This window comes from Crocodylus porosus, unplaced genomic scaffold (genome assembly GCF_001723895.1).
Source record: "Crocodylus porosus isolate Cpor-Errol unplaced genomic scaffold, CroPor_comp1, whole genome shotgun sequence".
Taxonomy (NCBI): domain Eukaryota; kingdom Metazoa; phylum Chordata; order Crocodylia; family Crocodylidae; genus Crocodylus; species Crocodylus porosus.
In genome coordinates, this window is record NW_017728939.1 from 3756946 (window position 1) to 3773247 (window position 16302).

Below are 16302 nucleotides of genomic sequence, written 5' to 3' on the forward strand. Positions count from 1 at the left end.
GTACGTGATATTATAAAAATATTATTAGCTCACTATGGTTGAGTTGCATTGAGCAAGTTTTCAACATGCAGCAAAAAAAAAAAATCATGTTTTCCCTATAAAACATCCTTGCAAGGTAAAATTCCCACTGCGGAGTCTTTGTCAGTAGTCTGAGGTCATGTTCCTTTTCAAGAACATGCTCATGCACATCAACCCCCCCCAAACAAACAATAAAACCCAGAAATATTGAATTAACATACTACTTCTCCACAAATCACCTTAATTCAGCTGTTGGGGAAATACCAGCATATTATCTTTCTTTCCTTTCCTTAGACGGCATGAGCAAGTTCTATTTGGGCCCCTCTAGCAGTAAGTAACCCAAGTTTAGAAACTACTTCAGGGCACAGAAGTGTCCAAGTCTCTTGCATCTCATTTGGGGCAGATTTCTGGAGATGAAAGAACCCAGCTTGATACCGAGATCCCAGAACTAATCTGCAACAAAGGCAACTTTTCCCTTACAAGCTGAGCAAGTCAAAGCTGTAGTGTGGACGCACCATGAAGCAGGGAATTCCAACAGTGGCACTTCAAGCTTTAGACAAAAGTAAGGCAAATGACTTCTTGGACCTCTGTATACCCTCACCATCTCCTGGCTACCTTCCCTCTTGCAGGCAATGAACCAGAAGAGAAGCCTAAACTAATCTCCCCTCTTCTAGCAACAGGACTAAAGGAGAAAGGCCAAGTGACCATTTGAAGTCTTTTGCCTTTGGGAGCTCCATAAAGCAGACTGAAATATTCCTGGGACAGTCAGAAAATAGAAACCACACCTGATACAAACAACAGACGATTTAGACCTTGTGTGCAGTTTGCTTGCCAAGTGCCTTGAGAAGAACATCAAGGTTCAGTGACTCAGAATGATCCAAAAGAGGAAACACCCAAGTTAGGGGCAATTTGTGTCTCTTCTTTTTGCCTGAGCTGCTCTGAGTGAAGAAGAAAAACGTCAACTCTGCTTAAAATCTCCCTGAAGCAAGGAACACCCAGTATTTCATCTGCCCTGTTACACTCTTCTGCAGTTCATCCTCCCTGTCCTGTCAATGGCTTCTCCCAAATTTGTTATTCATTAATTATTTCTGAAAGAAATTTATATAATCGCAAAACCAGCTGTAAAAGTGGACTGTGAAAAGCAGACAGATTAATGTGTCCTTTGATTCTGTATCTTAAGGTGGTCTCTCTCAATGCAATTCTGTTTTCAGCAACAAGAACAAGAGGCCACCAAGAGCGTGATGGTGCAACTCCAAAGAGAGCAGAGAACTCGGCTGCTGTGCTAAGATGGCAGTCACTCTCAGTCATCAGTCATTGCAAAGATTGTCCCCTTCTGCATGGCTCTTCTGGGTCCATGTGAATTGTTTGCAGATCTCAGGATAGTCACTCATGGAAAGGTCTTGACAGCTTAAAATCTACTTTCCCAGCTGGCCTTCTTGTTGGTCTATAACAGGGGTGGGGCAAAATGCGGCCCAGGGGCCATTCTATCTGGCCTTCAGGGCCCCTAAAAAATTTAGAAAAGTAATATTTATCTGCTCTGGGCTGCCTGTCATGCGGCCCTCGATGGCTTGCCAAAACTGAGTAAGCGGCCCTTTGCCAAAATAATTGCCCACTCCAGTCTATAGGGTGCATATCTATCCTGCCATCAGTCTCAGTTGAGGCCAAGGAATGAGTTGATGACAAAGGTTGAATTCCAACTCATTTAATGTAGGATGCAACACAAAACTGGCTATCTAACTTGGGGGTTGAACATAAAATAAGATGGGTTCACGCCACAAAATGTACAACCAGACACAGATCTGGATTCCTACTAACCCCGAGTTTTGGAAGAGTTAGGTGCAATAAGTCAAGCCAGCATCTTGGTAAGAAGAATCCAGCTGTGTACCAGCAGCAAAACAAAATCCAGCAAAACAAAAGCCATCTAGGTTTTGTCCATCTCTCTGGGAGACAAAAATGGGAAAAAACCCAAAGCCATTTATCAGAATGCTCAGAGGAAACGGGAACCTGAGCCAGACCACCCAGAGTTGCAGTTTTGCAAAAAGAAAAGCCTGTTTGGTTAGGTTTGGTAAAAACAAAAACATCACTGTATTTTTCCATCTTTGTGCTCAGCTCCTACATGGGGGTTCCTCTGTGTCAGGGGTGAGTCACACAGATGAGGGAGTGTAGGATTTCATTCTGCAAAGCGGTCATGCTTTACCAGCCCACGATTCACTCAACTTCCTTCACCTCTTAAAAGTTGATGCTTGGCTATCTAACTCTTGGCTTTGTATAGATAAAAAATAAACAAGATTGAGGAGGTCTTAGGAAGGGCCACTGGAAGGGTGAAAAGGAAGAATGTTGCATTAAACCCTTGAGACATCAGATTAATTCATCCCTGCAGTAACCTTAACAGCCTCCTTGGAGTTGCATTGAGAATGAATTTGACCTATTCTGGTACTCTGAATATGCTGTGTTTCATTCAGCTGAGATGAAGTTTACGAACAGCGGAAGTGCAGAGACTTCCTTCCCTCATCTCTTCTCCCCAGCCTTCAGATTCAGCCCAAATTCAGTGCCAATTACAGCCATTTCCTAGGTCGTAGGTGAACACTTCCTAGTTTCTGCTTGGATTAGTAGCCCTAGCTATGTATCAACTGTGGTGTTCACAAGATTAATGAAATACATGACCATAAACTCAGATGAGATGCAGAAGGCTTGATGAGAATAAACCTTAACAAAGATGCGATTCTTCTGTGATTAAGAAGACCGCGTGGTTGGGCAGCACCTGTGCTCTAACTCAGCAGCTCCCAAACTTTCTTTGATATCAGCCCCACAGCTAATTGTCATGACCTACATTTCCAGTGTAGTCACCACTGCTCCAACTGATGCGGTGAAGCTGTCATTTGTCCACTTTACAGGTGCGCTGCTGTGTTAGTGCCTTAAGTGTGTAGGCAAAAATGATAAATAAAGAACACAACAGTGAATAGAGACTGCCATACATCTGACTCAGACCGCTATCGTAAGGATAGAAAGGGCAGGGGAAGCCACCAGTCCACCACAGTTGAGGAATGAAATCCTGGCTTCACTGAAACCAGTGGGGAAATGCCAAATGACTTCGACAAATCCAGGATTTCCCCCCACCCACAGCTTCTCGGATGTGCTTCAGTGACCCTTTTAGACAAGGGCAGCAGAGAGTCTGTCCCTGGCTGTGGGGTGAGCTAAGATAGGATGTATTTATTTTTGTGCTGGGAAGAGTAAGTCATTGTATTTGAAGAGTTATTGAAAAACTAAATTCTATCAGGGGATTTGGGCTTGGGATGGGTGGGGTGCCTATTTCTGTCCTTATGGTAGAAATAAACAAATGAAACCACTCTTGGCATGACAAGTGCAGAAAGAGCCAATGCTCAGATACACAGAGCTTTCCAACAAGAGCATGCATTCACTTTTCTAAGAAGAAAAAGATCCCACTAATTTGAGAAGCTCAGTGGGAAGCAACATGTTCACCAAAGGGCATAAAATATCATTGCGGCAGAGAGACCATAGGGCCTTAAAGGGCTAAAGTGAGACAACACAGGCCCTGTTCACTAAGACACCTGTGGTTGCTGTTTCAAGGATGTGGACAATATGGAACAAATACTTTTGGAGTCAAATTTTCAAGAGAGATCAGCACAAGTGGGCATTGACATTTTTTACCCCAATTTTGAGCGATGAGAACTTGCAAGTCTGTCCCTGAGCTTTGGCTCCTTATCTCCAAAACCAGAGTTTTAAGGCCAGGTAGTATCACTCAGAGAATCTGATCTGATCTCTCCTTTAACACAGATGAGAGAATTGTACTTTTATAATGTGCCAGATTCAGGAAGCTGGCCTGAATCAACACTGCAAGTTTGAGCCCATTGTTCTTAAATGAGTGCAGATTTTGAAAGACTGCTCTCTGCCATCTCTGGATCTCTTTCTCTCCTCTCTTCTGACAGTTTTATTCATACTGCTAGCACAGTCCCCAAGTCTGGCAAAACTTGTATCTTCATAGCAATTACTATTATTTTATATTGTTCTCACCACAGATTAGTTGAATTCCTGTCAGCAACAAACAGATAAAATATTTCAAGACATACTTGTGGAAAAGGCCCTGCCTTGTGTGCCTGAGTTTAATTCTGGTGACTTGCACAGATTCCTTGAGAACTGTGTCCCTGTTTCCCCAATATCTTTGTTATGTATCTGCACTGGGCCTCAAGGTATTACTATGATAGAAGTAATAGTCTCCATTTTTTGAGACTCGTGCTGACTGCAAAATTCAAATGGGAGTTCCTATCACCATGACATCCAGGGGTGTGTGCACCTAGGACTCAACTCCCATAATATTGACTACAGTGTGAATAGGTCCAGGGAATAAACGGCCAAGTGTATTCACTTCTGAAGTGGTTGCTGCTCTGATTATTTTCCACTTCTTGATTTTTCCACCTCTGTGTATGCTTAATTATTGTGAAGGAAAATTGCAGGAAGGGAGTGTTCTGGTGTGTGTGTTTAAGGTAGACTAAGGAAGCTTCATTTAAGGAAGCTGGCCCATCTAAGGGTATAGATGCACAATGCATTCACACTCATGTAAGCTGCCTTTACACTGGTATAAATATGGAGTGGACACATGATGTGCAACCATGCACCAGTGTAAGTCCCTCCACTCTAAAGTAAAGCTTCCCCTTGGAAAGTCAGGAGTAACTGTATAAAGAGGCACTGTTAGCAACTAAGCCAGTCACTACCCTAATACAGCAGATGTACCTGAAAAGGCAAAAAATGGAATTCTTCGTTTGTGCCCATGCCACCAAAGACCCCTGGCTTTAAGTACATAAATAGAGAGAGAAAATACAAGGGTCCTGATCCTCAATTGGTGTCACTCCACTGACATCAATGGAGTGTCTCTGTTTTTTATCAGTTGCAGATGTGGCCCAAAGCACAACACCAGAAACTAAAGCAGCTGCTTGGGGTCTACTAGGCTGGATTGGCCTTCAGAGTGGTGTCATGTTCCAGGGGCTCTTTATGGAATCTGGTTTGCAGTTTTAGGCATCACCTACACTGTCCCATTTGCTGCATAAAAAGAAAATTCAGGCACTGCACAGAGATCAGTAATGCCTAGGAATTGGACACGTGCTCTAATGTTTTCCAGGGCTGTGGCAGGAGCTAACGGGACAAGATGTACCAGCAGCAGTCTGCTAAATCCAGCTAAAATACTGGTTCTGTTTCCATAACCTACTTACTCTGAGGTATGCTCTGCTTATACTTGTTGTTTTTTTTATGCAACCTGTAGCTTAAAAAAATATAGTGAAGAATGTGAGGCATGTCCCATTTGAACCTAATGCAGGGGTAGGCAATCCTGGCACAGGTACCAGAGCATGGCATGTGAAGGCATTTTACTTGGCATGCATGCCTTGGGGCAGACAGCCGGGCAGGTTTTGGGGCTGCGTTGCCACAACAAGGATCGGGCCTTTTGCGGTTTCCCTGCTGTCCACCTCTGGCACGCCAACACCTTACAAGTCAAGGTTGTGGGTGCTTTTGGCACTCTGCCCAAAAACAGTGCTAACCCCTGACCTCATGTAAAGCTCATGTAAGAAACTGAGTCAACATGGTGTAAGGTGACTAGCGGTGTCCCTCAGGGTTCAGTACTCGGACCAGTGTTTTTCAACATATTCATCAATTATTTGAATACGGGTGTTAAAAGCATACTGGGAAAATGTGCAGATGACACCAAATTATGGGGGAGTGCAGTCATGCTAGAGGACAGGCTGGGGATACAGGCTGACCTGGACAGGCTTGCAAGATGGGCAGATCAAAACCTGATGGCATTTAGCATGGAGAAATGTAAACTGCTCCATCTGGGAAGAAATAATCTGCAACACACTTACAGGCTTGCCAGCACCACAACTGAAAGAGACCTGGGGGTCGTGATAGACCACAGGATGAACATGAGCCACCAGCGTGATGCCGTAGCTGGCAGAGTAAATAAAAACACTGGCGTGCATCTGCAGATGCACCTCAGGCAAGACTAAGGATGTTATCCCGCTCTACTCGGCTTCGGGGATGCTGCAGCTGGAGCACTGCGTCCAGTTCTGGGCGCTGCTCTTCAAGAAGGATGTGGAGAAGCTTGAGAGAGTCCAAAGGAGGGCCACACTTGTGATTAGCGGGCTGGAGAGCAGGCCATGCGAGGAGTGACTGAAAGACTTGGGACTGTTCAGCCTGGAGAAGAGAAGACTTAGAGGGGACTTGGTGGCAGCCTGTCAGTGTATAGGCTGTATATTAGGGGTGTATGTACGTCAGGGCCCGGGGGAAGGCAAAGAACAGAGCGCCTGTTCACCAAGGTCCCTCAGGGGAAGGCAAAGAACAAGAGACACAAACTGCTAGAAGACTGCTTCAGATTGGACACAGAGAAACATTTATTTACGATATGAGTATCCAGGGTCCAGAACAGACTCCCCCCCGAGGTGGTACAATCACCTACTTTGAAGATCTTCAAAAATTGACTGGAGGTGCACCTGGCTGGGGTTATCTGACCCCAGCAGCATTTCCTGCCCAAGTGCAGGGGGAAGGGGGTGGACCTGGTGATCTTGTGAGGTCCCTTCCAGCCCCTAACATCTATGTATCTATGAACCTTGGAAAGGATACAGCAAGGAGCACAACAAGGGCAGCAAGCCAAATGAGCTGCCACAGGGGAGCAGGCATCAGCTGTTACAATCTAATTGTTAGGTCTGCAGGCTTCCATAGCAGGGGTTTTCAACCTTTTTCATTTGTGGCTCCTTAAAATATTTTGAATGAAGGTGCATACTCCTTTGAAAATTTTGAATGGAGATGCAGATTCCTTTCAACTAAGTGTGGGTATTCACCTGATTTTGATTGATCATAGTCATCTTTCATGGACCCCTTAGACCAGGCAATTATTTTGGGCAGAGGGCTGCTTACTGAGTTTGGCAAGCCGCATTTTGCCTGCCTGTGCCTTAGACATAGTCTGCAGCCCTCCAGGGGTCCACGGACCACAGGCTGAAAACCATTGCTCAGGGATACCAGCTGGCCAAAATGCCCTTTGACGCTGAAAGAAACGTTACAGTAGTTTTGCTACACCTGTATCACTACAGAATCACGCAGATGTTAACAGTTGCATCCTAACAGCTTTTCTCAGTATACTTTGCTATTGGTATAATTCTTCCTTACTCTGAAAAAGTATGTCATGCTTAATTGCTTTTGCAGCAAAAGGATGGCAGACACGAGAGGGTGCTGCTAAGCAGCTCTGAATCTATCTGCCCCACGTTCTACTGACTGGTTTGTCCTATGGGATTTTTTTTGTCATCCTAACATTTTCAGCTTTTGCTCCTCCAACTCTGAGTAAAAAATCCTGAATGAAAATCACTGCAGCTAATACTCCAAGTGAAGGGGAAATCTGGTCCCAAAGGGCTGGGAGGAATGGATGCATTACGTATTTGGGGAGGGGGTCCCTGATACCATGCCAGCAGGGCATCCTCTCATTTTGGGACACCCTGCTCCAAGAAGTCACTCATTTAGACTGGGGGGAGCTTACTAGACAGAAGTTAAACTAAATGGAACCACTACCACTGCCATGTCCACCAACAGACCAACATAAGAGGACAGAGAAAAGGGGAAACGAAGGGGTCAGAGACCGAGCGAGAAGCAGAGTCCAAGCTGGGCCCACGTGTCAGAGCTCAGAAGGTGAGCACTTCTGTCAGCTTGATGTTATCACAAACCACAGTGCCTCAGCTTTCAGTGGGAAAGAACAGTGTATATCTACTCCTTGGGGTATACAGGTAACCTTGAAAAGACAAACCAAGTATAACAATGCCTGAGTCTGCAGATAGGTTAAAAGAAATACAAACTGAACAGGAATGATGGCAATTTCCAAGTCAAGTCTATTAACTATTCACTGCCAATTAAAGAACATAAAAAAGAGCAGGACAATCTTGTTCTGAAGGTCTTCCCAGCCACGCTAGTAAGTGGCACAGAGAATACAAAATTCAAAATACTTAAATTTGATTTTTTTAAGTCAATTTTTAAAATTTAAAGTAATTAATAAAACTAAAACAGATTTGTTATTTACAATGTTGCTAGCTCTTTAATTGCTTTCTACATTTGAAGCTTCAAAATGTAAAACAAGATTAGTTTTTCTACTTGCTTCTTTCATTAATTTCCTCGTCGCTAGAATTCCAGGTTTTACACTGTGTTTTTGTCTACTAAATAAATCACACTTAAAATACTCATCGGTACTGAAAAAAGACAAGCCTTTTTAACAGCACCACTATAACAAAACAAACTCAAACAGAAAATGAAGAAGCAAAGAGATAGTGCTGGATTTGAAGTGAATGCTAGTGTTTGAAATAGTGAGCTTCCACAAGGCAAGAAAGCTGAAATACTCTGACTAATCCAAAATCCTCCAGCAGGATGAAATCAGCAGGAGTTATGAACCTAATGGCTTTAGATGCCTTTGAAAATCCCTTTCAGAGGAGGCTGCACAAGGCCTGAGAAAATCGAAGTTCAGAATTATCTTTTCAGAAGTTGTGCCCTGTGTATATAATAGCACACAAATTTGTCAGTGTGCTGATATTTAAATAACTATTCACAGAATAACATTTCCTACAAAGTACTAAAGATTTTATGCTACTAATAGAGAGATTTTGGGGGTTTTCTTGAAAAAATATCATTTGAGCCTCTGATGCTGTGATTTTTTTCCTACACACACTTTAAGTGCCTGGGCAGTCCAGGCCTAAACTCAGTTAAACTCTTTATATGAGCAATGTGAAACACTTGCTTAAGTGTGTACAGGATTGCAGCCTTAATCCTCAATATTTTGGGAGATCTGGGGCACAGTAGTTTTGTAAAATTCAAAGCAGATACCCTCCCAATAAGAAAAAAAAGAAAAAACCCCAATAGCAACAACAGCAACAACAAAAAACAAGCAAGCACACATGCAAGCAAGCAAACAGAGCTGACCTTAGGGAAAATGGCCCCCTAGGCAACCTTGTATTTTGGTGCCCCTCCCTCAAGGTCAGCACTGCGGCTGAAGCAGTTGGGCAGGGGTGCAACGCACAGTTGGCGCTGGGGCAGAGCTGTCCGTGCTTTCCAGCCCAGCTCCTCCCAAGCAGTGGCTGGAGGTGGGGGGTGGCCTGGGCTGGGCACTGCTCCTCCTGCCTGGGGCAGGGATTGGCTGGAGCAGGGTGGGGGGAGAGTGCTGCATGCAGGTGCAAGTACAGGTGCACGTGCATGTGCATGCACGTGTGCGTGTGCATGGCACCCCCGCAATCACGGCAATCTAAATGTTTTTCCGTATCACCCACCCCTAAAGCTGGCTCTGCAAACACGCACCCGCCTGCCTGCCACTGAGAAGAGTCGAGCTCTGGCAGGGGAAAAGCTTCAGCGGGGTGGCTCCCACCGGGGCCGAGGGGAACAGAGCAGCACCAAGAACAGCCCGCTGGCTGTGCAGGCTGCTCCAGTGGGAGCGGGTGGGGCTCAGCCACATGTAGGAGGCCACAGGGGACAGATCCAGTTGTACTTTGGCCAGATCCGGCCCATAGGCCATATTTTGCCCACCCCGGACTAACTCCATCCTCTTTCAAACCCCCGCTTCAGATAGTTGAAGACTGTTATCAAATCCCCTCTCAGTCTTCTTTTCTCCAGACTAAATAAGCCCAGTTCCCTCAGCCTCTCCTCAGAAGTCATGTTCCCCAGCCCTCTAACCATTTTCACTGCCCTCCGCTGGACTCTCTCCAATTTGTCCACATCAGGGGTTTTCAACCTTTTTTAATACCTGTACCCCCAGCAGCTGGATGCAGAGCCAGGGGCAGTGCGGGTGACAGCACACAGCCAAACACGGAGCAGCAGCACAGGGTGGTGGAGGGCAATGGCAGCTCCTGCCACGTGCAAGCTTCCCCCAAATTATTCCCCCACATCTGACCAGGCAGGCAGTGCCTGTGTGGCCCACGGAGGGGCACCACTGCCCTCGCCCCACCCCAGCCCTGCTGCTAGCAGGCCGCGCACCATCCTCGCCCGCCCCTGCGTACCCCTAGGGCCTTCCCAAGTTATCCCTTTGATAACCCCTGGTCTACATCCTTTCTGTAGTGGGGAACTCAAAACTGGACATAGTATTCCAGATGTGATCCCAACAGTGCTGAATAGATGGGGATAATCACTCTTCTCAGTCTGCTAGCAATGCTCCTACCAGTGCAGCCCAGTATATCATTAGTCTCCTTGGCAACAAGAGCACATTGGTGGCTCATATTCATTCAGCTTCTTGTCCACTGTAACCCCCAGGTGCTTTTCTGCAGAGCTGCCGCTTAGCCAGGTGGTAGGGCTGTGCGAAGCTTTGGTCCCTGATTCGATCTGGTAGAGATTCGTCCCAATTCGGTGACCAAATCTCTGAATCCAAATTGAATCAGAGGACCCTTTAATTCCTCTGAATCAAATCAGAACCCTCCAAATCAATTCAAAGAGGTTCAGAAAGATTTGGAGATTTGGACACAGACACACCTTTAAATGTTTTTCCTGCATACTTCTAGGTAGCAGGGGCTTGTGAATGCTGCGATGCTGGGGCGCATGGAGTGTCCTACAGAAGCGCAGGGGGCTCCCCACTGTGCTCGGCAGCAGACCCAGACATGGACCAGAAGCGCTTCCAGTCCACTTCTGGGTCCTGCCCATCAGTTCCCTGAGCAAGTCAAAGTCTGCTTTTCTGAAGTCCAGGGTCCATACTCTGCTGCTCTCCTTCCTTCCTTTCCTCAGGATCCTGAATGCAATCATCTTGTGGTCACTGCTACCCAAGTTGCCATCTACTGCTACATTCTCCATTAATTCTTCTCTGTTTGTGAGCAGCAAGTCAAGAAGATCATGGCCCCTGGTTGGCCTCTCCAGCACTTGCACCACAAAGGTGTCAGCTTGGGTCAGAGGGGAGAGCAACAAGGGTAATCTCCAGTTTCATACTGTACCTCTGGGCAATCATATGGCTCTTTCACATAAAACAACTCCTTTTCTCCCCTGCCTGTCCTTCCCGAGCAGTTTGTACCCATCCATGACAGTACCCCAGTAATGCAAGCTGTCCCATCAGGTCTTTGTTATTCCAATCACGTCATATATAATCAGAATAATCAGCATCTCAGGGTTGTGAAAGGGATCACAAGGGCTATGTAGTTCAACCCACTGCAGAGATGCAGGATTCACTGCTCTTAAACCATCCGAGGCAAATGCCTTCCCAGCTTCTTGAAAACTTCCTGTGAGTGATTTCAGACCTTCTCTATGCAATATGGTTCAAAGTCTTCCTGTTCTTATAGCTAGCATCCCCCTCACCTCCCACCACTTAAACTTGATCTAAATCTGTTTTGCTGTAGTTTAAATATCTACTTTTTTCTCATCTGACCTCTGCAGAAGAGCCATGAATCAAGTAAGAAAAGCTGTAACTGGTTCAACTTCCTTGCCAGGCAAATAGCACCAGATCATTTATACTCTAATGCTTTTTTTATGCAATCATTTCACAATGTTCTCCCTTGTGCATTGGACTGGAAATTAAATATCTCCCTGCCAGAGACGGGTCCATCTCTCAGGTCAGGAGGCTCTGTAAACAAATGTTATTGGGTGCCTTAAAAATTACGATTTAAAGCCAAGGTGATCAGAAGTCACAAGAATTGATTGAGAACTGACGATAAAGAGCCTGACTATATGTGTTTACAGAGGATAAGAAAGAAAGAGGTTCTTCCTACCAAAGTAGCAACTGCGTGTTTGGCATTCAGAGGTTTCCAAAACCACAGAAATGTTCTTACTTCTGGCATTAACTATTAAAGCTCCATATGCTGTGGATATTTCAAGCAAAGAAAGGACTAACCAGCTGAACAGATTCACTCCTGTCATTTCTTTTCAATCAAGCAGCGAGCAGCATTTCGGATAGTTTCATATTCTCCATTCCTGTGTAAAAGACATCTGTGATAAAGCTTCTGCTCTGCTGTGTTTGATGTTGACCCTCCATTGTCTTCAAAAGAGAAAACAGCTAAACGCAGGTCACAGGATATGATAAAACAGGGTAGCTGGCCCCCCGCTTCCTCTTCATTCTCCTCTGCAAAGTCGGGAGAGGGAAGAGGGGGAAAAATGATCTTTTTGGGTGAAGGGGAAAAAAAAAAGACTACATTGTAGCTTTTCACATTCTTCTGGAGCTAACGCGTCGGCTTGATTTCCTTTGCTGTCCCTTAAAGACACTGGGAAAACAAGATGGGGCATAAAAAATTATTACCCCCCCACCCCCCCAATTCACATTTGCTGCAGTTCTTTTACTGGAATGAGGCAGTGAAGAGGCTCCCTGCAAGACTATCATGGCCCCTGATTAACTCTGGAAGGCGCCTTAGTTATCTCACCATATATAGATCTCAGGGAACCTGGGGAAGGGTTTTCTGGGCAGAGTCCCAGCTGGTGCTCAGGGAAGAGTCTTAGAAAACTGGCCTCACAGCAGGGAACAGCAGCCAGGTTCATATTTTAGATGGAAGAAATACGAGAGTGGAAGGATAGCAATACGCAGCAGTCTTTGCTTCCATGTAGATGTATGGAGGCCACTCTCTAAAAGATGGGGACCCTAAGAGCGATGTCAGAGCAAATTTAGGATTGTGCTGGTATAACCAATAGCAGATGTTTGTGGCAGTAGAGGACGAAGGCCTAATCTGTGGCAAGTGACTCTGTCAATCCCGTCCCTACCATATGACCTTCTGGTCAGATCCTAGAGGACTCTTGTGATGCACTAGAATATTAGCAATCACTTCTCCCCTTCCTGTCACTTTGGTGTTCACTCAGCAGATGTTCATCCCATTAGCCACAGAAAAATATTATAAGGTGTTGAAGGGTATTTAAAGTAACACTGTTGTAATGGTTCTTAAGGCAACCATTATGAAAAGCACAAGGTGGAAACTTTAAAAGGAATGTATAACTGACCTAGGTACCAGATGACTGGCTTCCCATGAGCAACGAGCTGTTCTTCAAATTAAAGAGTGGAGTGGAGTGGATTGGATTGGAGGGATTTCCCTGAAGTAAGTGAATCCGTGTGATACAGACAGCAAGCAATGGGCCTGATCTTTAGGCCCATTAATCAAGTCTGCTCCAACACACTGTAACTACAGCACGTCGGAGCTGAGATCCTGCACATAAAATTAAACAGGCACCCTAGAGGTGCTGAGAATCCACACACTCACTGAAACCAACAGAGCTATCTCTGCACATTCAGTCCAGTTTCTTTGTGTTGTCAATGATCTTTACATCCCTACTGATCTAGCATGCAATTCAAACAGTGACCTGGATGCAGAAGTTCACATCCCCAATCCCAAAGTCCATACATTTTGGTTAATGACTCTCTGCTTTGTTTGCACAGATTGAACAGGAGGCTTGTACCAGCTGCTTCTTGGCTTGGTTTTATTTTCTAACTCCTGCCCTTCAGTAGACTGCAATAATAATCCTCTATGGGAGGTCCCTCTATACCTTTTAGCTTGATTTTGTCCACTGCTGCTGCCTTCAGCCAAAGCCAGTGTGGGGAGGTCTTCACTGAAGGTGTTCATTTAAAATTCCCATAGAAACCCGACCCAAAACTGTTTCGAGCTCAAAAGCTGCTACTTCCATACTGAGCCTCAAGGGAAGGAAAGGGATGGGTTTGGGTAAATTGTTTTGTTTTTAATACAGTGCATTCTCTTTCTATTTTTGTCCAAGGATTATTTTAATTGGCTGATTCTAAAGGTCTTTGCAGCTCATTCAGAAATTGAGGAAACCTTTATTTTTCCTCTTCCCCACTGTGGGATTATTACTTTTTCTAAGTCAAGGCACAAAGTGCTTTATCAGACAAAAGGGGCAGCCCCTGATGTGTGCCAATGACTCCAAAGGGACTTGGGGCTCAGGGTGGTTCTAAAGGAAGCAGAACAAAAGAGTTTGTGTCTTTCTTTCTGTTCACAGACTTTTGGGTTGCCCCTTGAATTTCTTATCTCCTATGCATCTCCTTCTGTACAGTGCCTGTTGTGGTCCTATGGCAGGGATGTTGGGCATGTGTAATGCATGTCTAAATAGGAGGTGACAGAGCTGCAGAGGGGGGACCTGATATTTTTTGGATGGGGCTGAGCCATAAATTCATTCAAGGTGAAGAGCAAAAAACAGGTCTTTGTCTTGGGTTAACTCTACCGACTTGAAAGCAGTCGCTCCTGATTTATAGCAATGTGAGATCAGAATCAGGCCTTGCTTGTTTTGGAGGCCTCATCCATGGGAAGGGGGTTCAAAATACACTGTTCTCTCAGAGACAGGAAATTGCTGGTCCTGGAATCTATCCCTGAAGCATCCAGGATTTTTCTGTCTCAGAAATCACACCCGCCATATCAAGCATACCTTTGGATGTTGAGAGGTATCAGACTGAGGGCCATGGGGCCTCTGCTTAACCACTGAACAGAAGCAGGGCAGGCTACAGCAAAGCAGTTTCGTTTGATGCTGTCTCAGTATTTTGTCCTGAATGAACCAGTTCTATTAGACAAAGGGTGAAAAGGCCTTGAGAGACCTTTTGATGCATCATGCAGTAGCAGTCAGAATCTGACCCAAAGACACTTAGTTAGACATACATAGACATTAGAGCTGGAAAGGACCTTGGAAGATCTTTGAGTCCAGCCCCCAACCCCAGGGCCAGGAAGTCAGTAGGGGACATAGGATCCCAGCAAGATAAACATCCAAACATCTCTTGAAGGTGTTCAAAGTAGGTGCTTGAACCACCTCCGATGGCAGGCTGTTCCAGACCTTGGGGGCTCAGACAGTAAAGAAATTCTTCCTTATGTCCAGCCTGAAACGGTCTTGGAGATGTTTGTGTCTGTTTGTTCTTGTCATCCCTTGGGGCGCTCTGGTGAACATATGTTCCCCCAGATCCTGGTGCGCACCCCTTATAAACTTAGAGGCAGCCGCCAGATCACCCCGAGCCTGTGCTTTTCCAAGCTAAAGAGCCCCATGGCTCTCAGCCTGTCATCATAATGGTCTGTTTTTCTGACCTCTGATCATGTGCATGGCTCTCCTCTGGACTCTCTCAAGTTTCTCCACATCGTTTTTGAACTATGGAGCCCAAAACTGGATGCAGTACTTCAGCTGCGGCCTCACCAAGGCTGAGTACAGGGGGAGAATGATGTCCTGGGATTTGCTTGAGAAGCATCTATGGATGCAAGCCAGTGTTTTGCTCACTTTACTAGCTACAGCATCACATTGCAGGCTCATGTTCATCTTGTGGTCAATGATGACCCCCAAGTCCCTTTCATCCATAGTGCTAGCCAGCGTAGCACTGCCGAGCCTATAAGCATGCTGCGGGTTTTTTCTCCCAAGGTGGAGAACCTTGCATTTTTCGGTGTTAAACATCATCAGGTTCTCGTCTGCCCATTTCCTGAGCCTCTCAGTTAAATGATGTGGTCTTACTAGCATGTGAATGAGATGGAGGGCATGAATGTGAGGAGAGGAAGAGCAGTACAAAATGTGTACTATTCTTTCATATCCTTTGCAGGGAAATATTCACTCCACATACATCATGGGTTACAGCTGGGCCTGGAGTTCATGCTGAGTTTAAGCAAGCAGTGTGTGTGTGAGCACGTGTGTGTCTTTTCCTTTGCAGGAGGGAAGGTATTTCTGGTTTACTGTATTTGACTGACGGGTTCAGACAGTGAACTCTGTGCAGTGAGACACAAGCTACCAGTAAATGGACATTTTAAAACAGCACCGCTTCTCTAATGTTTCGGGGAAGGGAAGCCAAGCAAAGAAGCTGCCTGTTTCTCACTCAAAGTTACTGACCTTCTGATAGAATTTCCTCCCCTCCTCCTGGAAAATCTTGTTGTAGGATGACTCTTGTCTCTTGCTCCATCCATCACTGCCGACTGTGGATTGTATAAGGCATACTCAATGGCAGCTGCAGAAATCTAAGGAATAGAAATGGATAAGACACTTCATCAAGCAACTGACCTCAACTGAACTACATCAATCCATATTAGCTCACGATCTAGCCTCAGCTTTCGCTGGGAGCTGGGTACCTCACCTGCCTGAGCGCTCCTGAAAATCCCTCTGGATACCAACTGTGTCTTAGACACCTAAATGACTCTGAAAGTCTGACCCTGGATGCAGACTTAGATTTCAAACTCCTCCTGACACTTAGAGCTACAGGATAGTGTTTGGATCCAAGTTTCAATTTGGCATGATGTACAGGGATAAGGGGCTGAATGCCACTCTGAGCTCCTAGTCTGATGCCACTCTCATCTCACCCAAAGTTCAGACCCAGGGCTCTGGTCTAAGCCCTTTTCC